Source organism: Anoplolepis gracilipes, chromosome 16, assembly GCF_047496725.1.
Source record: "Anoplolepis gracilipes chromosome 16, ASM4749672v1, whole genome shotgun sequence".
Taxonomy (NCBI): Eukaryota; Metazoa; Arthropoda; class Insecta; order Hymenoptera; family Formicidae; genus Anoplolepis; species Anoplolepis gracilipes.
Window position 1 is genome coordinate 7,908,508 of NC_132985.1, and position 17,563 is coordinate 7,926,070.

The 17,563-nt window shown below is 33.4% G+C and overlaps 2 pseudogenes; one reads left to right on the forward strand and one right to left on the reverse strand.

Moving 5' to 3' along the window:
- Window positions 1-3,943: 3,943 nt before the first annotated feature.
- LOC140674776 (uncharacterized) lies at window positions 3,944-10,790 on the reverse strand (annotated as a pseudogene).
- Window positions 10,791-11,127: 337 nt separating this feature from the next.
- LOC140674777 (uncharacterized) lies at window positions 11,128-12,834 on the forward strand (annotated as a pseudogene).
- The last annotated feature ends 4,729 nt before the right edge of the window (window positions 12,835-17,563 follow it).

The window sequence follows — 17,563 nt, forward strand, 5'->3', positions numbered from 1 at the left end:
ACCATAATGTAAACACCAAGCTGACTTGTCTAAAATGAATAAACACAATTGTTAAACGTGTTGACTGCATAAAGTGAAGTGTTTTACTAACCTGAGTGTATTTGAACATTCCTATCCTCGAACGTCAATCGTTGATCCATCTGCTGCATGCACGAATTGATCCTGAGAGCGTGGCATCCATCATCTTGGTTAGTTGGTATCCAGCGATAACTAAAACAGAAAAAGGGCAATTAATGAAAATAGGAGTTGGAATTTTCCACCACTGAAGGGAAACAAGTATACCAGGACATCCAAGCCCGAACACACCTTGGTATTTATCTAGGCCAAAATACCTGGCGACCGTAAAATAAGTAATCACTGCGGCTTGCTGACTGGTGAGTCTCGCATGCTTTACTCATGTGAATATGATCCGGTCAGAACAGATCACTTCCCTCGCAGCTGAAAATAAACTGCTGTACGACTCGATTTATAAACTTAAGAGAGAAATTAAGACGCTTAAATTGAAGTTTAGCTCAAGACTGAGCAAACACTCCTCCTCCTCGGACGAGGACACCGTCACGGGAAGGGGAATGCGTAGGAAAGGACACAAACGAGTCATTGGCCGTTCGGATGACGAAGAGCAGTCTCCTAAAAGTAAAACACCCGACAAATCCTCCTCACCGTGGATACCGAGGTCTCTAAAGAAGGAACCGCCACACCCCCACCCTCATACCGAACACCCAGATGTGGAGATGGAGGTGGAACAGTGTCACACTGACACCACTGAAACGGAAGTTCAGGGGTCCCTACTACAGGGAACCCCCCAACCACCTGTCCCGGTCACTTACTTCCAACTACAAGCGGCCGGAGCAGCAATATACAAAAAGATCAGCCAAAAGATGCTGACAAATTTGAAGGAGGAAATAATGCACCTCTTTGGGTCATCAAAAGGACCCGAGGTCGCGGACCCACCCCAACATGTTCGCATTAACCCACTCTCGAAGGAAAAATTTGAGGTTAGTACCCAACCTAATACATACGCGGCCATCGTAAAAAAGAACGAGGGCCAAAGTAAACCCGGGCAAAAAGCCCGCTGCCGGCAAGAAGACCGGATCGAAGGCGAAAGATCCAAGCGAGGACAGGAAGCAAATGCCTTCTCCCGCAAATCTCCCCGCCCCAAGAAGCAGTCTCGAAAAATGAAGTCCGATAGGACTTCATCTCTTGGTGGAGAGCCAAGTTTTTTTTATACCAAGCGGTGGGAGGAGGGAATGCATTTAGGCACACCCCCAGGCGAACCCGGGGGTAGTGTTGAACTCATCCGGCCCGTCGGCGCAAGCGCCCGGCCGGTCCTACCAACTAAAACCTCCCCCCCGTGGACGGGTGTTGAAACCCGCTTACTGCAGGTAAATCCTGCTGTCATCTCCATGTGTCCGGACCATAGATACGCGTGAGCACTCTTCCGCAACCCGGACGGAAGCTAGGCTTGTTCAGCCCAGACCACAGATGTGCGCGGATTTAGTGTCTGTGAAGTTGGCACGTCATTCTATTAATTTTTAAAAAATAATGGGAGTTCTAGTAGCATTTTTCATAGTTCTATAGTTCCTGATAAAAATTAAAAAAGTTCCGCATTTTTAATATCAAAAATATCAAAAATAAAAAATGACATGCTAACTTCACGTTCCAGCACGGCACATTCTCCTCTAAAGTACAAGAAAACATCGAAAATCAAGATGTTTATTAAGAGTTCTCGTTAGTTCTGTACCAATTCTATAATTATATATCATTTCAAGGCAAAATTCCAACAAATTACCAAAAAAATCAAAAATAAAGAATGACGCGTTAACTTCGCGAATTTAGCACGACACTCTCCTCTCTAAAGTATTAAAACGAATTAAAAATTCTTATTTTTTACAAGAGTTCTCGATAGTTCTAATTGAGAGTCGCATATACAGGGTATCTGGTAATAATCGCCCAATCTTTCATGGACAGATAGAACAAGTCAAACCGAATAGAAAAGTCCTTTACCATATTGCGATCTTCATAATTACCGAAAAATTAATTAACAAATATTGACAAATCCGCGTGAGTACAAGCGCGCGGCGAGAAGGCCCATCTTACTGCTACGCGATTACTAGGCGCGCTACTCATACACAGCCATTGCTAGTCGTAGACAGTTTCTTCTATCATTCAATGAGCGCCTAGTAACCGTGTAGCAGTAGGATGAGCCTTCTCGCCGCGCGCTTGTACTCACCTGGATTTGTCAATTTTTGTTAATTAATTTCTTGGTAATTATTACGAAGATTGCAAAATGGTAGAGGACTTATTCGGTTTGATCTGCTCTATCTGTCCATGAAAGGTTAGGCGATTATTACCGGACACCCTGTATATATAATTTTAGATCGATATTCCACCAATTAACTTTTAAACAATTTTTGTTTTAATTGTGTATTACGACACTTAGTAAAAATATGTCGTGCTGCTGATTTTCGGCAGTTCTGACGATAGCTCTTGACAGTTCTGCAACAGTTCTATGCATTAAAATCAGTTTTAAACAGAGTTCCAATCATTATTTATTTTTAAAACAATTTTTAACAATTACGTCCAGCACGTCACTTATTGTTAGTGAAAATATGTCGTGCTGATGATTTTCGGCAGTTCTAACGACAGTTCTCGACAGTTCTGCAAGAGTTCTATGTATTAAAATTAGTTTTAAACAGAGTTCCAGTCACTATTTATTTTTAAAACAATTTTTAACATTTACGTCCAGCACGCCACTTAGTAAAAATGTGTCGTGTTGAAGATTTTTGGCAGTTCTGACGATAGTTCTCGACAGTTCTGCAACAGTTCTAAGCATTAAATCAGTTTTAAACAGAGTTCCGATTATTATTTATTTTTAAAACAATTTTTGACAATTACGTCCAGCACGTCACTTAGTGAAAATGTGTCGTGCTGATGATTTTTGGCAGTTCTGACGATAGTTCTCGACAGTTCTGCAACAGTTCTATGCATTAAAATTAGTTTTAAACAGAGTTCCAGTCATTATTTATTTTTAAAACAATTTTTAACATTTACGTCCAGCACGCCACTTAGTAAAAATGTGTCGTGCTGATGATTTTTGGCAGTTCTGACGATAGTTCTCGACAGTTCTGCAAAAGTTCTGTGCATTCTTTGTTAAAAATTGTTAAAAATTGTTTGAAAATTAATTGGTGGAATATCGATTTGAAATTGTTCATATATGTAATCTCAATTAAAACTATCGGGAACTCTTGTAAAAAATGATAATTTTCAATTCGTTTTAGTACTTTAGCGAGAAGAGTGTCGTCCTAAATTCGCAAATTGATTAAAAAATAAATAATAACGGAAACTCTTTTTAAAACTGATTTTAATGCATATATATATAACTTCGTGCTATAGGCACTGCGCTACAAGTTGTGTTGCGTTATTTCTTTAGTTGCGACACATTCAATAAAAGCCTCTTGTGTATATATTTATGTTGCATATATTGGAACATAAAAATAGATTAATCCTAATGACATAATACGCAACATATTAGAAAATAAATTAAAGAATAAAAGAAATAGTACTATTATATTTCACATTTGCATATATAATTGTAAATATAAATTTTTTACAATTATTAAATATAATTTAATATATAATTCAATTTAATAAGTTTATTGATTAAAGAATACTATAAAATAAAAATAAAAGAAGGAATAGAAAAAACAGTTAAAATATCAAAAAAAGAAGAAAGAAAGGAAGAAGAAAAAGAGGTTGAAATTATTACAAACGTAATTTCATATGAATAAGAATTTTTTATTAGGCAGAACTAAAAGAATACTAACATTTGTTGCATGGGTAAGGAAAACTGCCAAAAACCTTAACAGTATTCATCAATAATTTAAAAACACATTTTTTTAAGAGAAATTAGTACAGAATTTGTTTATAAATATATGTCTTACATTTATAGCACATATTCATTACAAAGATGATGTTCATAGAAAAAATGTGTTATGCAAAGCGATTTTTTACACCAATAACAAGTTATTATTGCTGTTTCGACACAAATATCGCATTTTACTTTAGAATTTTTTTTAAAACCAAATTCTATTGGTGTTTCAAACTCTGTTGGTCTATTCTGTATGTATCCACTTTGAAACCACACATATTTTAATAAATTTTGAAATCTGGGCGACAGAGGTGGAGGTGGAGTAAATTAAAAAATTTGACATTTTTGAAAAAAACATTTATAATATTGTAAAAGTACAAAATACCATAAAACTTTCGTATAAAACATTTTTTCATATGTCCTATAATTTCAAAGATATTCGCTAAAAACGAAAAATTCGTTATTTTTCGAGGGATTGTTTCAACCTCTAAACGTTGAGATACGCCGCTAAAAAAAATATGGGTCTAATATTTTTTTATGTTCTACAACATATCCAAAGCTCATTAAAATCGGTGAGGGACACTTCCGACAGTTCCTTTGTAAGTGACGTGCAGGACGTAATTGTTAAAAATTGTTTTAAAAATAAATAATGATCGGAACTCTGTTTAAAACTAATTTTAATGCATGGAACTCTTGCAGAACTGTCGAGAACTATCGTCAGAACTGTCAAAAATCATCAGCACGACACGTTTTCACTAAGTGGCGTGCTGGACGTAAATGTTAAAAATTGTTTTAAAAATAAATAATGATTGGAACTCTGTTTAAAACTGATTTTAATGCATAGAACTCTTGCAGAACTGTCGAGAATTACTGTTAGACTTATGAAAAATCATCAGCGCGACACATTTATACTATGTGTCGTAATACTCAATTGAAACAAAAATTGTTTAAAAGTTAATTGGTGGAATATCGTTCTGGAATTGTATATATATGTGACTCTTAATTAGAACTATCGGGAACTCTTGTAAAAAATGAGAATTTTCAATTTGTTTTAGTTCTTTAGAGAGAAGAGTGTCGTGCTAAATTCGCGAAGTTAGCACGGCATTTTTTCAATTTTTATTTTTTAATATAAGGAATGCGGAACTTAGTGACGATAGTTCTGCCCGAGTTCTATGTAGTTCAATTATTTTCAAAAATTGTTACGTCTTATAAACATTTTTTAAAGCAATTTTAACTTGTGTCGTCAGCACGACACTTGACCAAAAAATATCATATTAGCTATTTCCGACATTACTGACAATAGTTCTGAATTGTACTCCTCGAGGCTTTAAAAAGATTTTAGCTTTGTCTCGTACGACCTAATGTTTCGTGTATTCCATTATATTGCAAAGAAAATACAGAAACAGTGAATCACTTACCTCAATTAAATATAAATATATAAGAAAATCAATATCCCTTCAAACAATACTCGCGCGCAACTCACAATCAGTATCGTCGTGCTATTAGAATACACAAGAGCCGTATGAAAAGAGTGTTGTTAACCGGTTCACGAATTGATATCGAAAAGAAGACGCTCGAGTGCTCACCCGCAGAGTGCTCTGTGTAGCACGGTGTGTGTTTGTCATTTGAGCCGCATCCTTTTTCTGCGGCATCACTGCGGCGACTTTTATACATGAATCTGTATTTTCTTTGCAAATCGTGCGTTTAAAAGCCAATACCAATGAGAACCGATAAATTTGAACATTTGGACTACATCGACGGTAGAATAAAATTAGCATCGTGTCAAAAAGATGTTTTAAGTATAGATTGTGAACAATCGAACAACGTAACGCACAATTATTCCTCTGCAAGTTCAATCGAAATAGAAAATTCCGTTGAAAAATGTTTTTCTTCTGAGTAATTTGTAAAAGAACATATACAAATTGTTAATGACAGCAGCACAGTAAGTGATAACAATTTAGTTGATCCTGTTGATAAACATATATATAACACATACATATATATATATATATATATATATATATATATTATTTCATATTGTTATATAATATAATATTGTAAGATTTTAAAAAAATTGTCGAATATGATCCGATCATTAATTTAGGAATTATTTAATGTGAAATGTACGACGCGCACGAAATTTGTTCAAATCAAAGCTAAAATCTTTTTAAAGCCTTGAGGAGTACAATTCAGAACTATTGTCAGTAATGTCGGAAATAGCTAATATGATATTTTTTGGTCAAGTGTCGTGCTGACGACACAAGTTAAAATTGCTTTAAAAAATGTTTATAAGACGTAACAATTTTTGAAAATAATTGAACTACATAGAACTCGGGCAGAACTATCGTCATTAAGTTCCGCATTCCTTATATTAAAAAATAAAAATTGAAAAAATGCCGTGCTAACTTCGCGAATTTAGCACGACACTCTTCTCTCTAAAGAACTAAAACAAATTGAAAATTCTCATTTTTTACAAGAGTTCCCGATAGTTCTAATTAAGAGTCACATATATATACAATTCCAGAACGATATTCCACTAATTAACTTTTAAACAATTTTTGTTTCAATTGCGTATTACGACATATAGTATAAATGTGTCGCGCTGATGATTTTTCATAAGTCTAACAGTAATTCTCGACAGTTCTGCAAGAGTTCTATGCATTAAAATCAGTTTTAAACAGAGTTCCAATCATTATTTATTTTTAAAACAATTTTTAACATTTACGTCCAGCACGCCACTTAGTAAAAATGTGTCGTGCTGATGATTTTCGGCAGTTCTGACGACAGTTCTCGACGGTTCTGCAAGAGTTCTATGCATTAAAATTAGTTTTAAACAGAGTTCCAGTCATTATTTATTTTTAAAACAATTTTTAACAATTACGTCCAACACGTCACTTAGTGAAAATGTGTCGTGCTGATGATTTTTGACAGTTCTGACGATAGTTCTCGACAGTTCTGCAAGAGTTCCATGCATTAAAATCAGTTTTAAACAGAGTTCCGATCATTATTTATTTTTAAAACAATTTTTAACAATTACGTCCAGCACGTCACTTAGTGAAAACGTGTCGTGATGATTTTTGGCAGTTCTGATGATAGTTCTCGACAGTTCTACAAGAGTTTTATGCATTAAAATAAGTTTTAAACAGAGTTCCAGTCATTATTTATTTTTAAAACAATTTTTAACAATTACGTCCAGCACGTTGCTTAGTAAAAATGTGTCGTGCTGATGATTTTCGGCAGTTCTGACGACAGTTCTCGACAGTTCTGGAAGAGTTTTATGTATTAAAATTAGTTTTAAACAGAGTTCCAGTCATTATTTATTTTTAAAACAATTTTTAACAATTACGTCCAGCACGTCACTTAGTGAAAACGTGTCGTGATGATTTTTGGCAGTTCTGATGATAGTTCTCGACAGTTCTACAAGAGTTTTATGCATTAAAATAAGTTTTAAACAGAGTTCCAGTCATTATTTATTTTTAAAACAATTTTTAACAATTACGTCCAGCACGTTGCTTAGTAAAAATGTGTCGTGCTGATGATTTTCGGCAGTTCTGACGACAGTTCTCGACAGTTCTGGAAGAGTTTTATGTATTAAAATTAGTTTTAAACAGAGTTCCAGTCATTATTTATTTTTAAAACAATTTTTAACATTTACGTCCAGCACGCCACTTAATAAAAATGTGTCGTGCTGCTGATTTTCGGCAATTCTGACGATAGTTCTCGACAGTTCTGCAAAAGTTCTATGCATTCTTTGTTAAAAATTGTTAAAATTTGTTTAAAAATTAATTGGTGGAATATCGACTTGAAATTGTACATATATGTAAATCTCAATTTAGAAAGAACTATCGGGAACTCTTGTAAAAAATGATAATTTTCAATTCGTTTTAATATGTTAGCGAAAAGAGTGTCGTGCTAAATTTGCAAATTGATTAAAAAATAAGTAATAACGGAAACTCTTTTTAAAAATAATTTTAATGCATAGAACTCTTGCAGAACTGTCGAGAACTATCGTCAGAACTGCCGAAAATCATCAGCACGACACATTTTCATTAAGTGACGTGCTGGACGTAATTGTTAAAAATTGTTTTAAAAATAAATAATGATTGGAACTCTGTTTAAAACTGATTTTAATGCATAGAACTCTTGCAGAATTGTCGAGAACTACCGTTAGACTTACCAAAAATCATCAGCACGACACATTTTCACTAACAAGGGAACTGTCGGAAGTGTCCCTCACCGATTTTAATGAGCTTTGGATATATTGTAGAACATAAAAAATATTAGACCCATATTTTTTTTTAGCGGCGTATCTCAACGTTTAGAGGTTGAAATAATCCCTCGAAGAATAACGAATTTTTTGTTTTTAGCGAATATCTTTGAAATTATAGAACATATGATAAAATGTTTTATACGAAAGTTTTATGGTATTTTGTACTCTTTACAATATTATAATTTTATTTTTCAAAAATGTCAAATTTTTTAATTTACCCCACCCCCACCCTTTATTTTGTAAAATTAAAAAAATTTTTTAAGAACAAAAATTAAAGAGTATCAAAAGTCAAATTCATCCATGTATAATAATATGTGGATTCCACGAATCAATTTTGAGAAAGTAAGATGATAACTTCGTGCTATAGGCGCTGCGCTATAAGTTGTGTTGCGTTATTTCTTTAGTTGCGATACATTTAATAAAAGCCTCTTGTGTTTATATTTATGTTGTACATATATTGGAACATAAAAATAGATTAATCTTACTGACATAATACGCAACATATTAGAAAATAAGTTAAAGAATAAAAGAAATAGTAATATTATATTTCACATTTGCATATATAATTGTAAATATAAATTTATATAATTATTAAATATAATTTAATATATAATTTAATTTAATAAGTTTATTGATTAAAGAATACTATAAAATAAAAATAAAAGAAGGAATAGAAAAAAAAGTTAAAATATCAAAAAAAGAAGAAAGAAAGGAAGAAGAAAAAGAGGTTGAAATTATTACAAACGTAATTTCATATGAATAAGAATTTTTTATTAGGCAGAACTAAAAGAATACCAACATTTGTTGCATGGGTAAGAAAAACTGTTAAAAACCTTAACAGTATTCATCAATAATTTATAAACACATCTTTTTTAATGAAATTAGTACAGAATTTGTTCATAAATTTATATGTCTTACATTTATAGCACATATTCATTACAAAGATGATGTTCAAAGAAAAAATGTGTTATGCAAAACGATTTTTTACACCAAGAACAAGTTATTATTGCTGTTTCGATACAAATATCGCATTTTACTTTAGAATTTTTTTTTAAAACAAAATTCTTCTGGTGTTTCAAACTCTGTTGGTCTATTCTGTATGTATCCACTTTGAAATCACACATATTTAAATAAATTTTGAAATCTGGGCAACGAGAACTGATAGTGTGTTAATGATTGTAATTTTAAGATATTATTTCTTGCATGAAGATCCAAAACAAGATCTAACAACATAACGGTATCAGAAAAGTGTTTAATAAAATTCTTCCACAACCGAAATTCATATACGTCTAATGGCTGTATTTTTCCCGTTGTACCGGCGGGAATAGTTAAGAAAACAATATCTATTGCAGAATCTGGTTTGGTTTCTGAAATTATGTTAGGACAATGTCCACTCCATGAATCTATAATAATATCGATAGTTGCCTGACATTCGGAAAAAATACTTCCTTTAACCAAGTTTTTACATGATTCGATGTTAATTTGTTTGATGTTGAAGCCAGAACAAAGATATTAGGCGCCTTGAATAATGTTTTCTGTACTCTTGGACTAAACGTTCCTGTAATTTCTTTTAAAACTATAAAAAGAAGTGATAATAATCTGCCATCAGCCGAAATAGTCGATTGAATTGAATATCTATGCGTGGTTGATGATACAGACTGTACTACAGATTCTACTTTTTTTATACCTTTTTCAGCTTAAGTACGACCAGTACCAGAATGAAATTCTAACCGAAATCCACTTTGATCCGAATTTTCCAAGATACAATATTATGTACCTTTTTGAATCTGTTTAAGCCACGTTTCGGAGGCTTTGAATCCTGGCGCATTTTCTTTTTCTTGTGCTTGAAAAGCCCATCGAGCGATGTCAATATCATGAATGATGATTTTCTTTTCAAATGCTTTATTAAAATGATTTAATGTTTATTCAGAAATTTTTTTTAATTTTTCTAATCTACTACCACCTTTGTCGTAACCCGATACACTTACCTGGAAAGGAAAAGTAAATACATAAAATTAAGAAATAAGAAACTAAAATTAAGCAAGCAAAGCAAAGCATTAGAAGAATTAAATAAAAAATTAAATAAGAATTAAATAGAAAGATTAAGAAAGAAAAATAAGACGTGACCAACAAGAAAGCAAGTCACGGTTAAGCTGAATAAGCATTATGACACCCGAGCACGGAGCACGTCCCGCGCTCCGACCCGGAAAACCTCATCCTTCCACCCTCGAAATTAAAGCGATATATAAACCGATCGCGAGACCCATTGCGGTCGCTCGTAAGAAAGTAGCTAATAAGAGAGCCGCGCGTAAATAAGTTATCGACCTATCGACACGGTTCGTCTACACGACGACTGAATACGCGAGTTAACAGTAGTGTGAGAATAGTGTAACAGTACGACCGAAATATATTCTTTTACTAAACAAATACGGAGTGCGTTTATTTGTTGCCTGAGTTCCAACTCTTTGGGCGAATATCCCAGAAGACCTTATCCTCACGGCACGGGCACAACACCTTGAATGATTTGGTTTTCCCATCGTCGTAGTTGTCGTATCGATGTAACTTTTTTAAATTTTTGTTTAACTCCTTCAAGTGATCTTGGTCTTGTTTTACCACTCTTCCAGTATTCCACAGCTTGCTTTTTATAGTCATTCGATATTGTTTTTTTAAGGGGGAGCCTCATGTAATGGGTAAAAAAAATTGATTTTTTTTACATAAATCAGTACTAATACATCTGAAAAATATATTTCTAAAGTTTTAGATCGAAATTTTAAGTATTAACTATACTACAGACAATCTTATATCTGCGCGTCACGCAGGTTTGCTGGTGAGCGCGCGACACGTTATTCCACGTAATAGACTTCGATGACAAGCATATACACGCGCACAAGAGTGTACACGTTCGCGCCTGTGTACGTACAGAGTCTTTTTAGAGTCAGTCCTTCGAATTTCATCCCGTGCGGAAGTATTCTAGCACCGATATTTTAACATGTATCCACAAGGCACTAGAGAGGACACTTATCGTCATTCTAGGCCACGAAAGAGAGTATTTAGAAGCAATCAATTTACTGATAATAAAGGCAATAAAATAGGACAGAGTGCAACAGCAAAAAAATTAAGTACTGCGAGTAGTGAAGACTTTGTAATTTCTCCGAATCATTATTATCGAATTATTGAGTTCTTAACTGTTTTTGGTGCTATTTCGGAAATAGTGATTTGTAGAAAATGCAAACAAAATGTAAAGTTCGAAGAATCAGGTAATCGCGGCCTTGATTTTAAAATTATTGTCTCATGTCGATGTGGTAGGCAAGAAATAAACTCTGGGCCTTTTATTAACAATTCATACGAAATTAATAGAAGAATAATATTTGTAATGAGACTTTTAGGCGTCGCGAGAGAAGATATAAACATTTTTTGTGGTCTTATGAATATTGGACAAGGCATTAGCAAACATGCATATGATAACACTGTGCAATATATTTATACAGCGTCGAAGGCAGTGTTTGATGTTTTATGCAAGAAGTTAAAGCAGTTAAAGAAGAAAAAGAAGAAAATGTTAAAAGAGGAAGGTCTCCATCAAATCTAAAAATTTCTGGCGATGGATCGTGGAAAAAACGCGGCTTCTTGTCGCATTACGGAGTAACAACACTTATGGGATATTACACTGGAAAAGTAATAGACCTTGTTATAAAAGGAAGCTACTGTCAAACTTGTACATATTGGAGAGACAATAAAAATGCTGAAGAGTATGAAGAATGATATGAAGAACATAAAGAACAATGTGATATAAATCACAGCGGTTCCGCAGGAAAAATGGAAATTGATGTCGTTAAAGAGATGTTTTCCAACTCAGAAGAAAAGTTTCAAGTAAAGTACGGTAATTACATCGGCGATGGAGATTCGAAAACGTACAAAGCAATTCTAGATTTAAATCCTTATGGTGATGATTTTCAAGTGGTGAAAAGTGAATGTATTGGTCACGTTGAAAAAAGGTCCGAAATATAAAAAAAAGCAAAAAACTAGGATGAAAGGAAAAATTAACAGATATTCTTATAAAAAAACTAACAACATATTATGGTTTAACTATAAGACGAAATATCGACTCTGTCGATAATATGAAAAAAGCTATAATGGCAAGTTATTATCATTTATGCTCTATAAATAAGAATCCAAGACATGAAAACTGCCCGGCGGGAAGTGACAGCTGGTGTAAGTGGCGCGTCGCTGAGACCACAGGTAAAGAAGAAGAATTTGACCACCCACCTCCACTTCATTCAGATGTCCAGAAGCATTTATTACCTATTTATCGGAATTTGTCAAAAAGAGATCTTCTGAAAAGGTGTTTAGGCGGGCACACACAGAATCAAAATGAAAGTTTTAAGGCTACTATTTGGCGATTAGCTCCAAAACACTTACATTCTGGCATCAAAATAGTCAAGATCGCTGCATATATAGCTGGCATTTTTAATGAAGGTTATAATGCTGTATTAAAGGTAATGGATACGCTTGATATCAAGATTGGACAGCAATGTAAATTTTTTACCGATATGCATGATATGGAGCGGTTGCGCAGGCAAGAGCGTCGAGCTTAAGTAGCACAAAGGAGGCTCGAACAGCTCGTAGACAACAAATCGAGCGGAACGATTTCTATGAAGAAACAGAGAGTCTACTGTACGGACCTGGAATAGCAGATTAGCTGTAAGTTTCCAAAAATTATTACTTTTCTGTATCCAAAACTTTAAACGAGTTTTTCTCGAAACCACTTTTTTTGAACTTGTGTGCAGCATAACTCAAACAATATTCAACCTATCGATTTATCCCAGCTTGTGCGTGTAGTTTAATATATTTTTCTGTAGATGAACCTATTAATGTGATGATATTATTTATTTAAATAATTATTATGGCATAATTAAAACAACCATTTTTCATAAAAATTATAACTTTTTTTTCAAAGTCTTATATTTTTCTCAATTTTGCATTTTTTAAAAATAAAATTAGGTTCACCCATAGCATAATTTTATAAAATTTATGAAATTCTTTGGATTTTTATTTCAGGACGAATACAGAAGACGCTATCCTGCACGCAGATAGACGACGACCGTGAAGAATCGTCTTTATTAACTTGCCACTAAAATATTATTATGTAACAAAAAAATATTTTTTTACTTTCTAAAATATATATTAAAATATACTAAAAGTTTCAAGAAGATTCACTGAACCGTTTCTTCAAAGAAAATTCCCAAAAATTACATTATTTTTAGTGATTTACTTAAGGCTCCCTCCTTCAACAGAACTACAAATTTTTCTGGGAGATAGATTTTCTCTTCATTTATCTCTAAAAATCAATTTCTTCCGCTTCTGGAATCTCATATTCGTAAAAATTTGGAATTCATATCGTAAAAATCTAATGTTTCTTCCACTTCTAGTTGAAGTTGTTCTTCATCTTTTATTTTTAACAGTATACGTTCAATTTTTTCTTTCACTTCTCTTTCCTGTAGTGTTATTGGAGTTTGTTGATAAATCAAATCAGTAAAAGTTGCAGAAAATAAAAGTATTACGTTGTATGGATTAAACTGCAGCATTCTGAAATATTGAAATTTTAATATATATCTCGAACTTTTATTATATATAAAAAAGAATAAATTTCACAATTAATAAAATTGTCTTTTTATGATAGTAATGTCATCTCTTATTTTCTCTTGATAAAAATATAATAAGGCAAAATAAATTAAGCCATTAAAACAAAATAATAATTTTGTATTTTGTGTATGTTGTGATAATAGAGAAAAAATTACAGTATAAGATATTGAAATAGAAATTCTAAAATTTGAAATAACCAGAAAATAATTTTATAAACAAAAAATAATTTTATTGTTGGTATAGATGCTTACAAAAAATTCATTGAACCATCAATCATAACATTTCATTGACAAAAAAATGATTTTTTTTATAAATACGGAACAAGAGAATAATATGAAAAATGACAAAAAATAAATAACGATAGCAGAATTAAATATTTGTTTTTTATTATTAATGTAATAAATTTTTTAAGACTAAAGTATTGATTTATTGTTTAATATATATATATATATGTGTGTGTGTGTGTGTGTAATTAGCAAATTAATTCTTGTTCCATTTCATTTCGGTTTTCTGTACATTACGATGTTGCATTATAGGTATATGCATAATAATGATTTAACGAATTTTTATAATTACAATAATCTCAAAGCAATGAATGACAAGAATAAGACAAAAAAGTAATATAACTCAACAATAAATACTTACATGTTCACGAAATCACAATATTCAATACACTTCTTTACATTGCTAACTACGAACTGAAAAGACAGCTTTCCGTTATTAAATATTTATATCTAAATTTAAATAATTATATGAATATATATATGTATATATATTTGCATATTTTGCACAACGACACGAACAAATGAATTTAGCATGTAAAAATTATATTCATATAATCAATCTATTTTTCTTTGCACTATCTTTAACACTGATTGAGTTGACTTCCGCAAATGTCATCTCGGATGGTGAGACTTTGTAGTTTTATTGCTTAAAAACAGTACATACACGCTTATGCCTGCAGAGGTAAAATAATCTCTATTTTTATTTTATGCATCACAGCACTATTTTAAGTCTTGCAATATCTAAACATATTTACATATGTTACTTTTGTTATATATATATTAATGGAATAAAGACTAAAGACTCTACAATTAAAGATTAAAAATAAAATGAAAGGACTTTAGGAGCCGAGCGGTATAGATGCGCAAAAAAAAGAAAACAAAAATTTCAAATTAAAAAATTTTTATTTTACAAACATTTCAGTCTTTATTTAGACCTTAGAAAAATAGATTAGTTATGAATATATTATTTTTATCTGATTTTATTCGTTTGTGTCGTGTGCAAAATATGCAAATATATATATACAGGGTGTCTCAAAATGACCGTATCACCTCTCGGGTGCAGGTAGAGCGGGTTAGATGGAATAGAAAAGTCCTGTACCATTTTGTGATTTTCAGAATAATTATTGAGAAATTAATTTACAAAGATCGGCAAATCTAACGCGAGTATCAGCCCGCTGCAAGAAAGATGGCCAGAAGGACGGCCTACCACAAAAAAGATGGCGAGAAAGACGGCCCACCGCTAGGCTGGTCGCTAAATAATAATCGCTAATCTATTGTTCTTATCAACGCTTCTCGTCTATACCCCTGGTAACCGCGAGGCAATGGCGCCTATTTACGCCGCGCGCGATTAGCGACCATCCTTAGGATCGTCCTTCTCGCCATCTTTTTTGCAGCGGCCTGATACTCGCGCCGGATTTGCCGATCTTTGTAAATTAATTTCTCAATAATTATTCCGAAAATCGCAAAATGGTACAGGACTTTTCTATTCCATTTAACCCGCTCTACCTGCACGAGAGGTGATACGGTCATTCTAAGACACCCTATGTGTATATATATATATATATATATATATATATATATATATATATATATATATACATATATGCTTTATTTCGTGTAATACGTTGCGTATTATGTCATTAAGATTAATCTATTTTTATGTTCCAATATATGTACAACATAAATATATACACAAGAGGCTTTTATTGAATGTATCGCAACTAAAGAAATAACGCAACACAACTTATAGCGCAGCGCCTATAACACGAAATTATCATCTTGTTTTCTCAAAATTGATTCGTGGAACCCACATATTATTATATATGAATGAATTTGACTTTCGATACTCTTTAATTTTTGTTCTTAAAAAATTTTTTAAATTTTGCAAAATAAGGGGTGGAGGTGGGGTAAATTAAAAAATTTGACATTTTTGAAAAATACAATTATACTATTGTAAAGAGTACAAAATACCATAAAACTTTCGTATAAAACATTTTTTTATATGTTACGTCCTGTCGGCCCCACGTTTTTCCTCCCACGAAAATGAAACAATAATCGTCCGATCGGTCACAAAAAAAACGGGTCGCGCAATAGAAAAGAACCGTTATTATCAAATAATGTTTAGATCTACTAAAAACGATATCTAAACAAATACCAGAAGGGATCAATAACGAAATCCTCTAAAACAACGAAACAGAACAAACACAACTGCATAATCTTAAGAAACGGACAAATAATGCCGCTATGTACTGTCGGCTCCACGCCTTCACCTCCTATAAAGATGAAGCAATAATTGCCCGACCAGTCATAAAAGGGCCGCGGAACGAAAAAATGTTTTAAACATTGAAATCGATGTTCAAAGAAATGACCGAAAGGGATCGATAGCGAGATTCCCTAAATAAATAAACGGACAAAAACAGCTGCATAATCCCAGGAGATAACCAAATGAAGAATCTCCAAATTTCCTAAGAGGCCGTACAGAGCTCACTAATCAGCAACAATCAAAAATAAAGAGGAGAAAGATCTCATCGAACAGCTTTTTACACGTCAAAATCTCAAAAATACTCCCGCCCAAAATTGTTAACACGCCCTCAAGATTTAATATAAAAAGGGAAGACTCGCGCATTACAGACACACAAGATTCAAATCAGTCGATAGTACAGCGTTAGATTCATTCGGCACAGTTACTCTCGCTCATACTTATTTCGGTCGTTCGCTGACCCAAGGAATTCGTTTTACATATCGGGAGTTCTGATTAAGTCTTGAAAACTATTAAAGTCAGTGCTCAACAACGACCACCCGCCGAGCAAGAGCCACAACTGGGCCACAACCTGACCAGCAGCTGAAAAACAGCGAAACCTGCCTAAGTAGTAAGTCTATTTTCCTTCTCTCTTTTACCGTCGTTTCTTTTCTCTTTATTCAATCCTGTTCTTTATTTAAAGTGCCTAAAATCGCGCCGACCCTCGCAAGCTAACCGAGACCATAGGATCGGACGATACGACCGTGAGCGAAACCAACAGTTTTGATTCTCTCCCTTCTTCCCCGCAGTACCCGCGCTGTTCCACCCCATTGAAGACGCTTTTCCCATCTACCCATTCTTACCCTGAAATAGATTTTCCTTCCCCATCGTATTCCCCCGTACCCCATTCACCTTCAGTCATCGATATATCCGATGACTTACCGCCGTCGTCTCCTCCAACATTTTCCGATTCCTCGTCCGTAATCCTCTCGGATAATTCATCGAACCACACGATAGAATTACCCGACTCCTCTTTGGAATACTCTTCAGCAGACTCTGACACCTCTGCGCTTCCCTCTTTAGAATCGAAGCTTGCATCTATGTCCGATTCCGGTCTCCTCAACCTGATAAATAGCGTCTTCGAGGACGTCGAAATCGCGCCGTAACACATACTGCACTTTCGTAAATCTTTATTTTTTTTTTTTATATAAAGTATTGTAACAAATACCAACCAGAATAAAATCTTTAAAATCGCTCGTTCC